The following is a 20,229-nucleotide window of genomic DNA, read 5'->3' on the forward strand; positions in this document are numbered from 1 at the left end:
GAAGGCTACGTGAACTTCAAGTTTGCACTGGTTCCCCTGCCTCTCAAATTCCACAGGGGCATGCCAGGTTGGTGTCATCCAAAGAGTAGGTTTGTGTCAGAGCTAAGAAACCCCCAGTCCCGTGAGAGGTCTGCTAGCCAACCTGCCCAACCTTCACCCAAAGGGAGACATTATCTTCATTAACCTGGTCAGGAACAATTCTGTTATCTGTCCCAAGTGGAGGTACTGTATTCTGTTTTTACATGCTTGAAAAGGTAATCTGAAAGAGTAATTGATGGAAGGTATATGGAAACAGGGATGATTTTCTCCCATGCCAGGAATAGCAACCAACTTTCCATTTATCTTTCCACTTTGGTCAGCTTCTCCCAGATCAGTCTGTAGAAAAACTACTTCAATTTAAATGCCAACATGAATTCCAGCGACACACAGGTTCCTGCATGTGAAAACCATTACTTTGTTTGATAAGGCCTAAAGTAGTGTGTAGTTAAGTTTTCTGGGACCAAGACAGATGCTCCAGAGCAGCGGTCGCCAACGTTTTGGACTCGCGGACCACCAGTTGGTGATTGCTGCGCCAAAGGTTTCCTTAAACCAGCGGATGCCAACCTTTTGGACCTCATGGACCACCGGTTGGTGACTGCTGCTCCAGAGTGTGCTTACCCCTGTCTGGGCACTGAGCACCCTGCACCGTCATAGTTTTGTTTTCCCTACTATACTGTATTCTGGTATGGAGGCAGGGAATTGTATTATTCCTTCTGTGTCTTTATATCTGTCAGGGTTGCCTGTTCTTATAGAAGATTCTCATAGCTGTTTGTTGAATGAGATGATTGAATGAATAAGTGAGGAGAACTTCTTTAACTCAGATCTGTTGATCTTTTATTTATTCAGGTTCCATACCCCAATTTGAGACTTAGCTATTTGATAGAAAAATGTACCTAGAACATAAGGGGTCAGAAAATATTTGTTGGCTGAATGGGTTAATCTTAGATAGGACTCTTTTCTCAGTAAAGTTATATGCTAGTATCTTGTTTTGGATGAAAAGTTGGTTAGAATAAATATCTGTGTGAAATCATTCCTAAACCTGAATGAACCCATCCATCGATTTTTTCTTCTCATATAGATTGTTTTGATCTCCAGGGGCCTTGATGTGGTCCTCTGTGTTCTCTAGAAAAATAAAGATTTAAGTAAAAGTTGACTACCCTTCTAAAGTTGATTCAAAAAATTTTTTTTAGAAAAACCAAATTTTATAGAGAGTTCACTGATAGAAATCAGTTTGACCCTAATTCTTTCTCATGAGTGGCTTGTTTTTGTCTAAATGTGTGTAGTTCTTAGTAGAGTTGTGACGAAGGGTGTGTATATGAATCATTGTTGCCAGGAGACTTTGCAGAACTCTTGACAGCGATGTGCTTCAGCTGAAACTTCAAGCTTACCAGAGGCAGAGGTGCAGTGACAGCACAGGTTCTTGCGTAAGTGCAGTGCTTCTTGAGTTTTGTTGTTCCCACATTTAAGAAGCTTGGAGAAATAGTCGAAAAACTATTATGTCTTACCTGTGCTATCTCTTTTGAGACACATGTGGAAACATGATAATAAAGATTATCTAATTACTTTACACAAGAAATGAATTGTTTTGGACAGGCCTATGTATTCACATTTGTGTTGGGTTTATGTGTTTTTACTAAAATGTGTTTAGTAATATGAAGGAGAAAAATGATTCATAAGCTTTTCAAATTCAGATGTAGAGTTTATTTGTACTTAATTATGTTTTCCTTAATATTAGTCATTTGAATGGTTTTATGTAGTTTCTAGGAATTCCTCAAGTCAGAAGTTGAAGGAAAGAAAGCATTGTTTCATCGCAGTTTGGAGCATTTTTTCAGTAAGATCTATGTGTTGAGTTGCTCACATTGTGTGAAATGTGAAGCTTTAGCAGATGCCAAGAAATGAATGATTATTTAATGAGGCTATTTATGTCTTTGGTTTTCTTAGGTTGAAACATCCTGCTGGACTACTTAGAACACCAGCTTCTTTCTTCTATAAAAACACCCACATCAACATTATAGACTCACTTATTCCTTTTTCATTGAAATGATTCATAGTGCCAAGACCTAAAAATCATTGGGGAAAGAATAAAAATACTGAGCTATGGGTAGAACGGGTTGGCCTAAACATTTGGGATCATGTCTGTTGATCCCAATTATTCTCTGCCACATTTTCCCTCTATAATTAATCATATGTTTTATTTTCTTAAAATAGTCAATACAGACATTACTGTATCAAATATGGAAGTTAGACTTCTTAGACCTCAGTAAAGTTACGCACGTAGAGACACGATATTCATATGGAAATATTAAGTGAAATAATATAAGATAGAAATATAAGAAAGATTATGTACAATATTCATCTGTAGTAAAAAAATGTTTTGAATTTGTGCTAGAACTTTAGGCCAGAGTACTGGAACTCTTTCTGGAGAAGGTGAGACTTGATTAGTATTGAAGGTTGTGTTGGATTTGATAGGTAGAGAAAGAGGGAAAGGTTATGTTTAGTGTGATTTTATATATATATAATCATTTTCAGTTAGTCAGTTTGATTAAAATATGAATTAAGGATAGCAGATAGGTTTCCTACTATGTCTAACTGACCAGTTGGTGGTGGCAACTTGAATCTCTATATTGAAAGAAATGATAAATTCAGTTGTCTCAACCAGCCAGAGTGCAGTGGTTGAGAGTGAGGCTCACTTTTAGTATGGTATAGAAGAGTTTTGACATGATCACTACTTATTTTCCATTTCTGAAGGGTAGACGGAGGTGATAACAGTGAATATAAGAAACATGGAGAGAAGAGTTAAAGCCATTTTCAGGTTGCATATTTTATCATGTCAAAGTTAAAAGTCCTCTTGTGCTTAAATGTCAAAGAACTGATCCTCTTTTGTTATGCTTGAAAGAGAGGAACCATGTAATTTTCTTATTAAACATTTTCTGTAAACACTTGGCCTTCTCTCATGCTTCTTGGAGATGCCACTGCTACACACACACACACACACACACACACACACATATGCTTTTTTTTGGTAAATGTCAGTATATGTAGAGTGTGTAAGATACAAACTCTGGCTGAATAACATTTACCGTGTAAAATTTTGTTAATAAAATTGAGTTATCATGACAATAATCACAAAAGAACTAAGTGTTTAATAATCAGTTAAAGAGTATAGAATTCCAGCCGGTTAGTGTGGCTCAGTGGTTGAGCATCGGTCTAAGAACCAGGAGATCATTGTTAGATTCCTGGTCAGGGCACATGTTCTGTGTTTCGGGCTTGATCCCCAGTAGGGGCTATGCAGGAGGCCACCAATTGCTGATTCCTTGTCATTGATGTATCTCTCTCTCTCCTTTCCTCTTCCTTTCTCTGAAATTAATAAACACACACACACACACACACACACACACACACACACACACACATATATTTTCAAAAACGAGTGTAGAATTCCAACCAATTCTAATTTAAGTAGAATTACTCTTAATTGCAAGTGGATTATTAAAATAGTCATTTGTACTTTATTGTTACAAAGGTTTTTGCTTTGTTGAAAAGAAAATTAGGTAAAACAAGTAGTTAAGAGCTGTATTTTACTGAAATTCCATATTGAATTTATTCGTTGGCAATATGGACAATCCTTTTAAGTACTCTGTAAAAATGATTTTTATCTTGAGCTTGTAATTTCTTTAAAGAAGAAAAAAAATCATCAATATGGTCAGAGCTAAAATAAGATTGCAGAATTTGTATGAAGTACAGCTGTTGCTTTGAATGTTTTAGTTGATGGAAATGAGAAGCCATATTAAGACTCTATTATGAAAGATTCCACTTGAGAAATTGGCTGTTAGAGTGTATCATTGTTTTCTTTGGGAAACAATCAGAAGAGCTAACTTTAAAGGAACCTTTTGTTTTAGTATATTTAGCAGTGAATGATGTTGCAGCACTGCCACCAGCTTGGTTTGTCCCTCTTTCAGTACTGACTAAGCAGATGTGACTCAGACTGACAATCAGTCAAATAGTTGCTTTAACTTTCTTAAGGTTCACTTGCCAAATAGAAAATGGGAGATCTGAATCTTAAGTTTTCTACTAACAAGTTAATGATATTGAAATATTGGCATACTTTGGAGATATTGTGGGTGTAGCTCAGACAACCACAATAAAGTGAGTTGAAATTTTTATGCTAATGAAGTGTCTTGCCTTCAATTTATAAAATACACATCTGTGAAAAGCAAGAAAGTGAAACAATAAAATGAGATGTTTACACTCACACAGTGGTGCTGTAATCAATTTCTGTATTTTATAGGAGTTTCTAACACTTCTGTCATTCTCCCCCTCTTCTCTTTGCCATGGCCCTTTCATAGGCCATTTATTTTAGCATAAAAAAATTAAAGGTCTTGGGTGGGGTAGCTATAGGATGTCTAAGGAATCACAGTAAATTGTGAAGCAGGGAATTTTTACATTAGTTTAAGATATGTCATTATCAAAGGAGACTTTCCATAATTTGGAATCAAAGATGTTAAGAAGTAGAAAAGTTACTATAATTCCCTCTATCACAAAACCTCTTATCCTGCAGTGGATAGAAGAAAAAGTCGGGGGTCCAAGTAATCCTAAATATTTTATTTTATGCATCTGAAACATTACTCTGAGAAAGATAATCATTAGACGCCCAACAGGGCCCTTTGCAAAAGAGGAAGAGGGCGAAACAAAAGGTCCTTTCTTTTTGGAGCTTTAAAATGTTGTTAGGGAGACCTCTCCATCTTAAAACAACACAAGTCTTAAAGAGATTAAGAAATTAGCAAAAATATACATTCTTGAGCCAGGATGTGCATCAAATGAACATCACTTCATATTTATCTTTATGTGTATGTGTGTGGGGACATTTAAATTCATTTCTCCTAGCAAATTTTAATTATACAACACAGTGTTTTCAACTATAGTCAACTGTAGTTACCGTGTTATATGATCCATCTTCAGACCTTTCTCATCTCACAACTGGCAATTTGTACCCTTTTACCAACCTCTTCTTATTTTCCCTACCTCCCTACCCTGGCAACCACTTTTCTACTCTTGCTGCGACTAGTTTTTATGTGGAGGTCTTAGAAATATATTTGTGCAGGGTCTTCAAATTTCATCTGAAATAGTTGCTTCTTACTTTTTTTTTTTTTTTTTTTTTAAATATATTTTATTGATTTTCCACAGAGAGAAAGAGAGAGGGATAGAGAGCTAGAAACGTCGATGAGAGAGAAACATCAACCAGCTGCCTCCTGCACACCCCCCACGGGGGATGTGCCCACAACCAAGGTACATGCCCTTGACTGGAATCGAACCTGGGACCTTTCAGTCTGCAGACCGACGCTCTATCCACTGAGCCAAACCGGTCTCGGCTGTTTCTTACTTTTGATGTCTACTTAGCAAAAGATAGAGAAAACAAGTAGAGGTATCCTAATATGACTTCAGCATGTCAGTGTTTGGGGTTTCTGCCACCTATTTCTGTGTGGTCTTTACTTTCTCTCCTGTGGGATGAATTGGGTAGAGGTGGTTCACCAAACACTGTGATAACCTGAGATGCATGTTTTGCATCACTGTCATGGACCCATCTTGATGTACTTATGAATATTTGTTTTGAGTACGTAGCTGATGAATATCATGACTCAATGGGGACAATTTTGTTGTTCTGGTCTTTTAGCCAGATTAGATGCCATGTGCTTGTTAATCATCCATTGTGGAATGATCGCAGTGAAGAAAACTTGTGATACTAGTATTTGAAATGGTTTTGTATTTGTCATAGTCATATTATGTATACGTGTAAAACCGAAATGGCTGAAAATTGCAAAACTGTTTTCCAGAACTAAACTATAAATGTAGCATAACATTTTTGCCACTGTGAGCAGTAGCATCTTAATTTTTATGTTCCTCAAGATATTTAGTGTTATTCTTTTTAAAAACATTTTTATTCTTGATAGTATTACATATGTCCCAATGTTCCCCCATTGACCCCTTCCAGCTCGCCCTTGCCCCCACCCCAGGCCTTCACTACCCTATTGTCTGTGTCCATGGGTTATGCGTATATGTATACAAGGTCTTTGGTTGATCTCTTCCCACCCAGCCATGCCTTCCCTCTGAGATTCAACAGTCTGTTCCATGCTTCTATGTCTCTGGGTCTGTTTTATTCAACAGTCCATTTTATTCATTAGGTTCCACATATGAGTGAGATCATGTGACACTTGTCTTTCTCTGACTGGCTTATCTCGCTTAGCATATTACTCTGCAGGTTCTCCCATGCTGTCCCAAAGGGCAAGAGACCCTTCTTTTTTACTGCTGTATACTACTCCATGGTGTAAAAGTACCACAGCTTTGTTACCCACTCATTACTGATGGGCACGAGCTGTTTCCAGATCTTAGCTATTGTAAATTGCGCTGCTATGAACACAGGGGTGCATATATTCTTTCTGATTGGTATTTTGAGTTTCTTAGGATATATTCCTAGAAGTGGGATGGTTGAGTCAAATGGCAGTTGCATATTTAATTTTTTGAGGAAACTCCATACTGTCTTCCATAATGGCTGCACCAGCCTGCATTCTCACCAGCAGTGTATTAGGGATCCTTTTTCTCCACATTCCTGCCAGCATTTGTTATTTGTTGATTTGTTAATGGTAGCCATTCTGATGAGGTGATACCTTAAATGTTGTTTTAATTTGCATTCCTGATTTGAACATTTTTTCATATGTCTCTTTGCCGTTCATATGTCTTTTTTGGAGAAGTGTCTGTTTAGGTCCTTTGCCCATTTTTTAATTGGATTGTCTTTCTTTTGTTAAGGTGTTTGAGTTCCTTATATAGTTTGGATATTAATTCTTTATGTATCATTGGTAAGTATGTTCTCCCATACAGTGGGCTCCATTTTAATTTGGCGATGGTTACTTTTGCTGCTCAAAATCTTTTTATTTTGATTTAGTCCCATTTGTTTATTTTCTCCTTAGTTTCTTTTGCCCTAGGAGATGTATCTGTAACTATATTGCTACGAGAGGTGTCTGAGATTTTGCTGCCTATGTTTTTTTTTCTAGGATTTTTCCCCCTCATGTCTTACATTTAAGACTTTTATCAATTTTAAGTTTATTTTTGTGTATGATGTAAGTTGGTGGTCAAGTTTCTTTCTTTCTTCCTTTCTTTCTTTCTTTCTTTCTTTCTTTCTTTCTTTCTTTCTTTCTTTCTTTTTTTTTTTTTTCTGCATGTATCCTCCCAATTTTTCAAAAACCATCATTGAAGAGACTATCTTTACTCCATTGCATAATTTTGCCTCCTTTGTCAAATTTCTGAGCATAATATAATTGCTTGGGTCACTTTCCATTGATCTATATGTCTGTGCTTATGCCAGTACCAGGCTGTTTTGATTCCAGTGGCTTTGTAGTATAACTTGATATGTGGTACTGTGATCCTTCCAACTTTCTTATTCTTGCTAAAGATTATTATAGCTATTCAGAATCTTGTTTGATTCCATACAAATTTTTGGAGTATTTTTTTTTTCTAGATCTGTGAAATATGCCATTGATAACAATAGGGATTGCATTGAATCTATAGATTGCTTTGGGTAGTATGGACATTTTAATGATGCTAATTCTACCAATCCATGAACATAATATATTCTTCCACTTGTTTATATCTTCCTCTATATCTTTTGTCAACGTCCTGTAGTTTTCTAGGTACAAGTCTTTTACCTCTTTGGTAAGGTTTCTTAATCCTCCGCCCCTCCCACCCCCCCACATGGTAAATGGGATTGTTTATTTAGTTTCTCTTTCTGAGAATTCATTGTTGGTGTATACAGGTGCCATCAATTTCTGGGTATTAATTTTGTATCCTGCTACATTGCCAAATTCATTTATTAAATTTAGCACTTATTTTTTGGTGGAATCTTTAGAAGTTTTCTATGTACAATGTATTGTCATCTGTGAATAGGGGAGTTTTAGTTCCTTCTTTCCAATTTAGATGCCCTTTATGTTTTCTCCATGTCTGATTGCTGTGGCTAGGAATTCCAGTGCTATGTTGAATAAGAGTATTGAAAGCAGACATCCCTGTCTTATTCCTGTTGCTAGGGGAAATGATTTTAGTTTTTACTCATTGAGTATGATGTTTTGTCCAGAAGGTCTCCCAGTAAATTAGCATATTACTCTTTTATTAGTAGATGGTTTTTCTGTATTTTAGTTGTAATTCCCATTTGGTCCTGGGAGTGTGTCAGTGTAGCAGTGTAGCATCCACTTATTCTGCTGCCATTTTGGAATCTCTTTTTTTATGCTAGATTTTGAGTTACTAATAGTGAATGTTGCAAAAGTACCATTTTTCTCCATTGGGGCCTGCCACACAGTAGGTGCTGAATAAATGCTTGCTGAATTGAATTCTGGTAGCCAAGCTATTGGAAAAACATTTATGAAAATGCCTCTTATCATAAATTACAAATGTCTTTCTTATTTATTACTAGTGACTATTAGTAGTCTTTATTTTAGAAGAGTGAACTTTATAAAGCTTTAAATTTGTACAAACAGAATATGTTTAACTGTTTTCTACAGATGCACTAACATTTAGCTCTTCTTCTGAAGAATTCTAGGATTCAAGTGCTTATTAAATATTTATGTTTTGATCATAAGGCACACAGCCTACACAGTCACATAAATTCTTATCCTTTGTTGGATAAGGATTATTTAAATAGAATCACTGTTTTTAATTTTCTATTTGCTTACTTTTTGATTAAAAAATAACAGAGCATCTTAAAATATAGGTTCCTCATAAACATATAACATCTACAAAATGGAGTCATCCCCACCAAAGTGGATAAATATTACAGAAAGGAGCAACAACATTGCATTATGTACCTATTGCCTTGACAAGGATTTATTAAACAATGAAAACATATTTTGGTAAGAGTTAAAGGTACTCCTAAAGGCCTGCCATTCCCCATATGTCTGTCACATTTTCTTGGTTACCCTTTTGATATATTCCTATGCACTAATTTCTCTAAATACCTGGTTCAGAATCTATTTTGTTCTATTAAAAGCCAGAGGAATAATTTAAGATGTATAGTTCCTGTGGTGTATTCTCATTTAAAAATTGAAAAGCAGCATGAAAAATTAGAAGTAATGAACATTTGACAAATAAGCCAAAACATTCTCCTGGAATTAATTTGGCAATTTTTAGTAAAGTTTTATATTAATGAGTTATCTATTGAGTGAGTTTAATTTTTAATTTAGTATTCTGAACCACTTTGTACTTGCTTTTAGAGGCTTAAGGAATTAAAATATCTTCGGCTTTTTTTTTGTTTAGCTGCTTTACGAATGTAAAAGGCTGAATGCAGAGTGATTTATGTGTGTGCATGTGTGTGTATGTGTGTGTATGTAAAGTAACATAGTTACATGTTATATTTATTATTGGCTACTTTTTCCCTTTTAAAATGCCAACACAATAACATTAATTTCCCAATTTATCTTTTTAATTCATTGTAGACAGTTCCTCCCCTTTGTTTAGTAATTTTCTTACAAAGTTAGTTTTGATGCTGATTTGTATTGTGGTGAAGTAATGGAAGCTTTTTGATGGCCTTTTTTGGGGACAGATTGGATTCTGCTGTTTTTGCTGGAATGTCAAAAACTGAATAATTTACTGTTCCTAGTACACAGAATGGCTTTAAAGCCTTGGTATGACCTTCTCTAAATGCTTTCCCTTGTAGGTTCTCACTAGTGTTCTCATAATATTTATACACTTACTAGAGGCCCGGTGCATGAATTCCTGCATGGGTGGCGATCGAGGCTAATGGGGTGTCTGGCCTGGGGGAGGGACCCTGGGAAGTTGGCTTGTTGGGGGAGGTGCCGGGGAGGTTGGCTGGCTGGGAGAGAAGGAGCTGCGGGAGTTTGGATGGCCAAGGGGGAACAAGCCGTGGGGAGTTGGCTGTGGGAGAGTACTGACCACCAGGGGGCAGCTCCTGCATTGAGTGTCTGCCCCCTGGTGGTTAGTGCATGTCATAGATAGCAACTGATCGACCAATCGTTCTGGTTGTTCAGTTGTAAAGGCCGTTTAGGCTAATATATATATGGTGTGAGTATACATTCCATTTTACAAGGATTTTTTTGTTAGTACCACGTTTGGAACCTATGGCCATAATCAAGTTTACAAATAGAATGTGCGTGATGAATCATTGGGATATAGGAAGGAAATACAAGAACTTCTATTTACTTATTTGACCCCTCATATTTTTCTTTTATTTGATTTGATATACACCCACATATATTCATGCACAAATTTTATAAATTAAAATGTATGTTGGGTGTATATTTAAACTGTATTTACTAAACAGTGTGACTAAAAACATTTGGAATCCAAATAGATGATAGGTGGATAAGAATCAAATTAGAGTGTAGCATTAGGAAAATGAGGAGTGTAATTTTAGATATATTGCACATATAGCTACAGATGAGAGATAGGATAAGATAGGATAAGTATAAATGATAGAAAGAAGGATCAGAGAAGATACCATTTTGCTCATGATATCAGTTAGCCTGGGGGATATATAAGAACATAAAGCAAACCTTGTTCACTTTCTGTCACCTGTGCCTCACTGGGTCAGCATCCAGGAGGATGATAGTTAAAAACTAGGAAGTCAGGATCAGAGAAGTGGAATTTTCAATTCGCCCTTCCCTGACCTTCCTTCCCCTAATCACCATTCTGGTGTTTGTGTCTATGAGTTTGCTTTTGTTTTCTTTTATTAGTTTGATTGTTACTCTTTTGTTTTATATTCCACATATAAGTGACACTTTAATTGATTCATTACATCATTAATTTGCATAGCTAACTCAAGTGCGCTCACTTAGCTTCCTGCCTTCATTGTTCTAGGAAATCTGATTTTGTTGGCTACATATCAGGACCCCACCCTAATAGAATAGATGCTGTTGATGGGGAATAAATGTAGGCTGTGCAGCAGCAGCCCTGGTGCACACTGCTGTGGCTTTGTAAAGCCTGTTCTTGGCAGGAGGTCCTGGCATCCCTTGTCATTTAGAAAAACCTAGAGGTGTCCATGAAAGGCTGCAAAGGGAAAAGCTGCTGTTAACATTGTTTTAACAATGTAATTAAAATAAAAGTTTTTTTTGCAACTAAAATCACTTGCCCTTGAGAAGACTATGTGCAGATTGTTCTGTAATTGATTTATGTAGGAGTCCTGAGTTTTATAGTATACCAAAACTTTAAATCTGCTTAACAACTAGTCTGGGGTTGGCAAACTGTGGTCACTGAGACAGATTAGGCCTACCTGTTATCCATGTTTGCAAATAAATTTTTACTTTTTAAATCAAGTTTGATTGGAACACTGCTGTGCTTATTTGTTTACTTATTGTTGCTTTCTGGCTACAGCAGCAGGATTGAGTAGTTGTGACAGAGACCAGGTGGACCAGAAAGCCTAAAATAGTTATTATCTGGCCCTTTACAGAAAAAGCTTAACCTCTCCCTGAGTTTAACTTGCATGGTTTTATTAGTAGTTCTTTTCTCTTTCCCCAGTTAGATGGTTTTCTAGATGTTTATGTGGAGAAAATTACTGTTTATGAGACAGTAAGAATAGTTAACATTTGTTCTGGAGTAATACTTTGTGAGTTCAAATCTTTACTGGGCCGTTTGTCAATTTTGTAACTTGGGGAATATTCTCTTCCCTTTAGTTTCCTTTCTGAATGATAAGGCTAATAATAGTATTAGCTCAAAGGTTTGCTCTGATAAATATGAGTTGTGTCTAGTATATGACAGGTGCTCAATAAACAATATTAGCTATTTTTACTGTAGATTTTTTTTTTTTTTTTTTTTTGAAACCTGAAGTAAAGGAAAAGGTAAAAGGAACTATGCCAAGATAATGCATTATGTCAGCTATACTTAGCCTCTGGCTATATTAATTCATTAGTGCTGCTACAGTTTTCTTCTTTAAAGCTGTTTGTTCAAGCTGCAGGAAGGTTAGTTTGCAGTTAACTTTATTGAATGTGATTTTTGTTGGTTAATCCATATTTATTTTAGTAATCAATTTAATGAAATTCAGTATGAAGCTGTTCATTGGACTGGGTGATGCTTACATATAAAATTTTCTAGTGCTGTGAAACCTCATGCATCTGGATGTCAGATTCACTGAGATCAAATTGCATTCTTCATCTGCCTTAATCAGATTGCAAGCATAATAAGTTCCAATTTATGGTTGTTTTGAGAATAAGGTCACTGAATAGATCAGAGGAAAGTTGAAATTGAGCCTGTATTTTTATTGAATTTATTCACTTCACTGAGCTCTTTAATTTAGCTTTTAGATTGGTGCATGCATTTGGACTTGTCTTTTGATTTAAGTTACTATGGGCTATGTACCTGATCTTTGGTTTACATAGTTCTAAACTTGTAATGTTGTTCCTGTAACATCTTTATGGTTCTGCTGTTAGAGGTGTGGATAGGACCTGTGAGTAACTTTGTGCAGATTGAAGGTTGGTTACTATTCTCTCACTGGGGCTTGTCTAAAAACAATAAGGTAGTCTTCTTGTGGTATTTTCAGAGTATCTATTTGTGTTTTCTCGAGGGCTTAGGATAGCAATTAGGCATTTTTGGTCAGTCATCTAGTGAGAAAAATGCAGGTCTTACGTTAGATTATAGTCAACATTCATCTAATCATGTCTTTCAGATTCTTTTGGTCCTACTGAAGGAGAATAAGTTATAAAGTCATTTATTGAGTAGAATCATCTCCCTTATAATTCCTCAAGCATCCCACACATATTAATTCTCTCTCCTGACTAGGAAAATTTGAAAAATAAATACAGCCAATATCGAGCATTTGATTTTAGTCTGGGTCTATGTTAAACTTGTCCGTGAAATGGATCTTCCCAGGCAGCAGATGGAGGGTGAGGCTGCTGAGGACACTGCTGAATGACTTTCTGGAGCCTGTGATCTGTGGCTTCATAGGTTACCCCAGCATAATTATAGCAACCCAGTCCCCGAACTCTCCCATTTCGCCCTGCAAAGAATTCTCTAAGCCAAATTATCAGCCTGTCTGCACTCACCTTCATCTCCAAGATCTTCCTCTTTTCCTGTCTCATTAGAAGTGATGTTTGTTTCTCCTTTCCAGGATGAATGCTGTATATGAAAATAATTTTATTTCTAAAAACTCACTTGCCACCTTTTGTGTATCACTCTGTGTAACATAAGCTACACACCTGTTAATTATAATTTTATGTAATTATCCAGTTAAAAATATTTGCTGGTAACCATATTTGTGTAGCTTGGAAGCAAATGTATGCACATACCTCTCCTTTTACTAATTATAATAATTTCTATACTTTTGTAAAACTCCTAAGTCTAATAGTCAACAGTTCTATGGCCAGTGCAACCCCCTTCTCCCCAAGAGATTTCCTGAAAAAGTACAGTTATCTTCCTTGACGCCTTTATTTTCAAGCTTCTCTTTATACCCTTGTGATTCTTTTATGCCTAGATTTGACCACATTCTTTTGACTGTTTATTTTCTTCTGGAAACGCCTGTCACTTTCTGTCTTGGAAACCATCATCCTTTCTGGCCTTAATTTCTTTCAGCCTTTAAAATTTATTACTCTCAACCTCTTGCCCTCTTTCTTTCTTTCTTTCTTTCTTTCTTTCTTTCTTTCTTTCTTTCTTTCCTTTCTTTCTTTCTTTCTTTCTTTCTTTTTCTTTTTTTTTTTCTCCTGGTTTTTGCCTGATCTCCCATGCTCCAGCCAGTTAATTTCTTACTCTCTGTAATCCTCTAGTCTAGGGGTGTCGAACTCAATCAGAGAAGGGGCCAAAATCTGAAATCCAGCCTAAATCGCGGGCCGAATGGTTTACTGAACAGTCATAAACTGACAATGTCATAAACTGACAGCGGAGTGCAGTGATGACAGTGCGGTGCGGGCCACATTGCAAGGCCTGGCGGGCTGGATTTGGCCCGCGGGCCTTGTGTTTGACACATGTGCTCTAGTCGTTTCCTATATACTCTCTAATTTGTGAACCATTTCTTCAACATTTTTCTTTTCTGTTTTGTTCTTGTCAATACCTTTAATGCCATTTCATTCTTATCTTCTGACCTTATCCACCTGACAAACACAGAATTTATCTGATTGTCCAACCTCACCATGCTTGAACTGGGGTTGCCGAGTGCCACAGCAACCTCAGAGGGGCCCAACTCTTTCTGCCTCCTCTTATTCATTTACTAGAGGCCCAGTGCATGAAGTTCGTGCACCCTCTTTGAATGACTCAGCCCAGCCTGCACCCTCTCCAATCTGGGACTCCTCGAGGGATGTCCGACTGCCTGTTTAGACCTTGAGGGATCGGGCCTAAAAGGGCAGTTGGACATCCCTCTCACAATCCAGGACTGCTGGCTCCCTACTGCTCGCCTGCCTGCCTTCCTCATTGCTCCTATAAAGGCTTTAAAGTTGCTCATAGGAAAAACATTAAATAGTGAAATAAACAAAAATGAAACTTTTAGATTTTGTAAAATGTCAGGACAGGGAGATATATAAAATCAGGAAGATTATATAATATATAATTGGACAATATAAGGATTGTACTAGTTTTCTGTGGCTGCTGTAACAAATTACTAAAACATAGTGGCTTAAAACAACACAGACTTATCCTACAGTTCTATAATTCAGAAGTCTTACATGGATCTCATTGGTTAAAAGTAAAGTTTTCTTTAAACTTTAAAAAAAAATCCTCACCCAAGGATATGTTTATTGATTTGAGAAAGAGGGGTAAGGGAGAGAAAGAGAGAAACGTTGATGTGACAGAGAAACATTGATGAGTTGCCTCCTGTCTGTGTCCCGACTAGGGATCAAACCTTCAATCTACATATATGCTCTAACCAGGAAATTAATCTGCAACCTTTTGGGATATGGGACTTTGCTCCAACCATTGGAGCCACCTGGCCAGGGCTGTTAAAACTTTAAAAATTGTTTTGTACATACGACTGAGTTTTGATTGGGATATTGTCTTATGTCTACAGAAAGTTGTCATAGCTCATTTAATTACTTGGTTTGATGTGTGAGCTGGGCTGGAGGTGGTTGTAGGTAAAGACTAAGGGAGAAACATGGAATATTAAAATAATTTCTACTTTTTATAGTTTTACATAATTTTAAAATGAGCACTACATTTAACATATTGAAAACGCAAACTTGTTCATTTTCCTACATGACATATGTATATGTATTTAATAGATAATATATATATGCTATACATTACAATGTATATATGAATATATATTTAAATCTTTGATGTTGAAAGCAGCATAGATGGATCCCACCCTGCCCCAGGCCTTCACTACCCTATTGTCTGTGTCCATGGATAATGCATATAAGTTATTTGGTTAATCTCTCCCTTCCCCCACCACCCTCTGAGATTCATCATCTGTTCCATGTTTCCATGCTTCTGGATCCATTTTATTCATCAGTTTATACTGTTCATTAAATTCTTTGTTCATTTATTTTGACTTTTATAATCAACTGATAAGATATGTATTTATTGCCATTTTATTTTTCATATTTTTAATCTTTTTTATTTTTCCTTTTAAAGAAGGTCCTTCAACATTTTATGAAATACTGGTTTGTTGGTGATGAACTCCTTTAGCTTTTCTTGTCCGTGAGGCTCTTTATCTGACCTTTGATTCTAAATGATAGCTTTGCTGGGTAGAGTAATCTTGGTTGTAGGTCCTTGCTGTTCATCACCTTGAATATTTCTTGTCATTCTCTTCTGGCCTACATAGTTTCTATTGAGAAATCAGCTGACAGTCATATGGATGTTCCTCTATAGGTAACTAACTGCTTTTCTCTTGCTGCATTTAAGATTTTTCTCTCTGTTTTTAATCTTTCACATTTTAATTATGATGTTTCTTGGTGTTGGCTTCTTTGGGGCTCATCTTGTATGGGATTCTCCTTTTAAGCTCTACCAGCTCCCCTTCAAAACTTTTCTTCCCTCCCTCTTTCTCTTTTTTCTTTTCTGACTCCTACTTTTAAAATCTGTCCCCAGTACACAGCTATACTTGATTTTCATTATAGCTCCTACAGTTCACACACATACATCCTCTTTCCTTCTTTAACTCTGCTCTCTACTGACCCCTTTATAAAGTTCTTCCCATCCCCCATTCTTAAAGCTTCTATTTGGGGGGGCGTTAACCCCAAGCCCAGGACTCAATCTCAGCGAGGTGTTTGCCAGCCCCCATTCCTTGGCCTCCCCTGCTCCCATTCCCAGCCCAGAACGCCCGGCTCAGCAAGGATGGCCAAGGCCCCTATGGCCTGGGTGCTGCTGCTGCCCTGAAGCAGGAGTGCTTCTGCCCAAAAGGCCTCGGGCCATCCACAACTCCATCCCGAACCCGTGGCCACCTTCCTGCCAATGGCCTGTGCTGGGGCCACCACTCTCCTCCTGTGTGCAGCCCCGAATTTCCTTCCCTCTTCCATTCCTGTGTCTTTCTCTTGTTTCCCTTCTGTATTTCTGTTTCTCTTCCAAGTCTGTCTGTATGCAGGCCTTGCCTTCCTCTCCCTCTCCTTTCTTATCCCTTCATATTATATCCTAGTCTCCCTTGGGCCTTGCAGTTGCTTGAGCAGGGTTAGGTGGGGATGCATCCTACTGATCTGGTCCTGATGTGACACTGTAACACATAATTTGCATATTTCTCTATTATTATTATTATTATTATAGATTTCCCTGCCGACTTCTTCAGTAACTTAAGTACTATGGCAATAACAAAGTTTGTACACAGTGCATAATAAAAATAAATCTTAATAACTTAAATATTTAATGCAAAGGGCATTTTGCTTTTAACTGAATGGTGTCTTGAGGCATTTAATTCTCCATGAACACTTGTAAGAAGATACTCAAATGGGCAATGAGTGTTTATAACTTTAATATTAAAAAAGACTCAAATATAACATATCAAAATGGCAGTTAAATCCTATAAGTTCTTAGTGACTTCTATATTTTTCCATAGTAACCTCTCAATCCATTTCAACTGAACTATCTTAAATAGTTAAGTATTTGGATTGATTCATTATTCTAGTACTTGCTATTTTCTAGATCTAAACCATACAAAGATTTCTTTTCATTGTATTCTTCCCCCCTTCATATTCTCTCCACATCTTTCCAACCCCCCCCCCAAAAAAGAGAATTTTTATAGCATTGAATTATATGCTTGCCTTTTAAAGAAATTGTAACTGTGTTTTTTGAGTCCCCAAATAGTACTTGAAAATTTATAAAGAAGTGGTAGAAAGTAGAAGAATGGCATATAGTGAGATTTTTTTTTTTTTTTTTTTTTTTTAAGTTGAGGTAAATTTTGATAGTAAAAACTGGCAATCTAGCCTTATCTGTGATGAAAATTCTGGAACTTTAAAAATAGATGTGAGCAACATAGGGAAGAAAAAGGAATGAACACTAGAAGCCAGTGTGTATTGCTCACTTTAAACCTAGCTCATTTCATTTTCTAAAAAGTATTGCCAGATAGATAAGTAGAGGGAATTCTTTAGATGTGTCATGTGATCTGTTTTTGTGGATATGTTAGAGTACTTTTCTTTGGTAGCAAGATAAAGGAGCTAGCAATTCTCAAAGAAACTTCTATTTTGTTCTAAAGCAGTGCTACTCAAAGTCTGATCTGCATACCAGTGTTATTCCATAAACTGATATTGACCTTAATCAAATTGATATTTAAGTTTCTAAACTGGACTCTGAATTTCTGTTTCTATCTTATAGTAGTAGAAAGGAGAGAGTTGGACTAGACCAGCGATTTTCATTTTTTTTCATCTCAAGGCACATATAAACTATTATGAAAAATTCTGAAGCACACCAAATAATAATGGATTTTTTGCTGAACTGACAAAAAAATAGGTATAATTTATTCATTTATACCAGATGTCTACTGTTGTATTGGCTGTTGTCATTTTTTTTACTTGACAATGTAAGGGAAAACAGGTCAGTACCCCTGAGTAAATAGGTGTTGCATGTTTTAAAAATTGTGGCACACTATTGAAAATCGTGGGCTAGATGATCCTGTAACTCCCTTCCTTGTTCTAAATTTCAGATGCTTGGGGGTATTCTTATTCCTAATGGTTCTATTTGCTTCACTTGAATAAAATGCTTAAATTTATGAAATATATGTGTACTAGTGAGGTGGAAATATATCAGCAGTCTATACCTATTTAGGCAACAAAACTCAACAGAATGGATAGTTATTCCCCCTTGAGCTACTTTCCCATTGAGGAGGGTTGTGCTGTCAGGCAAACAGTGTGGACTCATTTATATTGTGCTTGTGCAGACAAATGAGCAAACACAAAAACCAGAAATTATAGAATAATAAATATGCCATTTTCTGTTGCTGGTATTACTCTCATGGTGGGAATCGGACGTAATCAGTGTCAATTGGGAACCCAGGTTTGAAAACAGGAGAACAGCTAGGAAGCCTGACAGATTGCCAGACAAGAGGAAAAACTTGAAGGAAAAGATGCTTCATCTGATGCTTGCTAGGTAGCATTTCTATTTATAGCACTGATGTACATTTTGAAACTTTCTCCCAGGGGTGAGGATTAAAGGGGGAGGGATGGATATGCAGTGGTAGATGAAAGCTTTAATTTAAAAAAAAGAAAAAGTTTGAGTAAAAGGAAATTATTTTGATTAATTATATTTTATTTGATCTGGGTATTTTTGGACTATATTATGAAATTAATTGTTAAGCTATAGTTGAGTTGTTCAAGTGAGAGTCTTGATAAGCCACGTATGGACCGCGTTGTGAATCACTCTCCAGTTGTACTTTAGGGAGCTTATTTTATGATTTAAAATACTGCACTGTTCATAGGAGGTGTGTTGCCTTCTCCTTATTTATATGTTTACCATATACTTTGATATTTGAAATGTTATGTATTAGAAAGGCCATTTATATTTCTAAAACAGATTGTATTTTATGCAACCCTTTTTCCTTGAACTAACAGTAATCCTATATAATAAAAGGGAAATATGCAAATAGACCCTAATGGCAGAATGACAGGGAACAATTGGTCACTATGACATGCACTGACCATCAGCGGCAGACACTCAATGCAGGCGCTGCCCCCGGTGGTCAGAGTGCTCCCACAGGGGGAGCTTAGCTCAGCCATAAGTTGAGCTGATGGCTGCGAGTGCAGTGGTGGTGGCAAGAGCCTCTCCCATCTCCTTGCAGTGCTAAGGATGTCTAACTGTGGCTTCCCTCAGGGGAAGCAGGCCTAAGCCACAGCTGGACATCCCTCGAGGGCTCCCGGGTTGCCAGAGAGAAGTCTTCCTGCCAGCTTAGGCCCAATCCCCCCAGGGAGCTGGCCTAAGCCCGCAGGTGGACATTTCCCAAGGGTCCTGGACTGAGAGAGGGCACAGGCCAGGCTGAGGGACCCCCCTTTGAGTGCATGAATTTTCTTGCACTGGGCCTCTAGTAAGAAAAGAAAAAAGAAAAAAAAAGAAAAAAAAGAAACCTAGGAAGGAGGTCCTATAAGCAGTATTAATCAAACTAGAGGTTTTCTTTTGGACTAAGGGGATCTTGATTACTAAAGGCCCTATGAAACATAGGTTCTCAAAATACCTTTATACTGATCTCATTGGATGGATGAGGCAGATCTAATGGGGGTAAATAAATGATCCTCATTAAAGGTAGAGGAAAGTAATGTCTAGATCAGTGGCCAGTATTTGTGTGTGTATGTTTGGTGGTTTTTTTTTTTGTGTGTGTGTGTGTTTTTTTTTGTGTGTGTGTGGGGGGGGGAATCATGCAAATAAAAATTATGTTCATTTCTACCCTTATATCATACATGGAGTATTTTTATATCACACCCTCTGGAAAAAACTGTCTATTTGGCCAAGTGTAAATGTTTCTTTCCTTTCCCCCTTTTTAGAACAATGTTGACAGTAGGCTTTGCTGGTTTTCTTTTCTTGTATGTAGAATAATTTGATTCTATTAGAGTATCTTTGAATTTCTGAATTATGCTTCAGAGAAATAAGTTCTAGTTGCAAAGCAATTGTGGTGTATATGGGTCCTCTTCTCTCTTATTGCTCCCTCTCTGTTTTCATTGATTTTCAAATAGACTTCCACCATGCAGTCTCCATGCATGAGCTGGAGCTGGTTCTCCTTGGCATAGATCATGTTGACCGACAGAGCAGGTGCTCAGTTAACAGGTTCAGAGAAGGGTTTGATCTGTTCTTCTTCTGGTTTCAGTT

General features: G+C 37.0%; 1 protein-coding gene across 1 annotated transcript in view; it reads left to right on the forward strand.

Moving 5' to 3' along the window:
- Nucleotides 1–20,229, forward strand: part of DDX10 (DEAD-box helicase 10) — a 203,794-nt gene that overhangs the window by 50,838 nt on the left and 132,727 nt on the right. The gene's annotated exons all lie outside the window — the stretch shown is intronic.

Source organism: Pipistrellus hanaki (assembly GCF_964339955.1).
Source record: "Pipistrellus hanaki genome assembly, chromosome: 9".
NCBI lineage: Eukaryota > Metazoa > Chordata > Mammalia > Chiroptera > Vespertilionidae > Pipistrellus > Pipistrellus hanaki.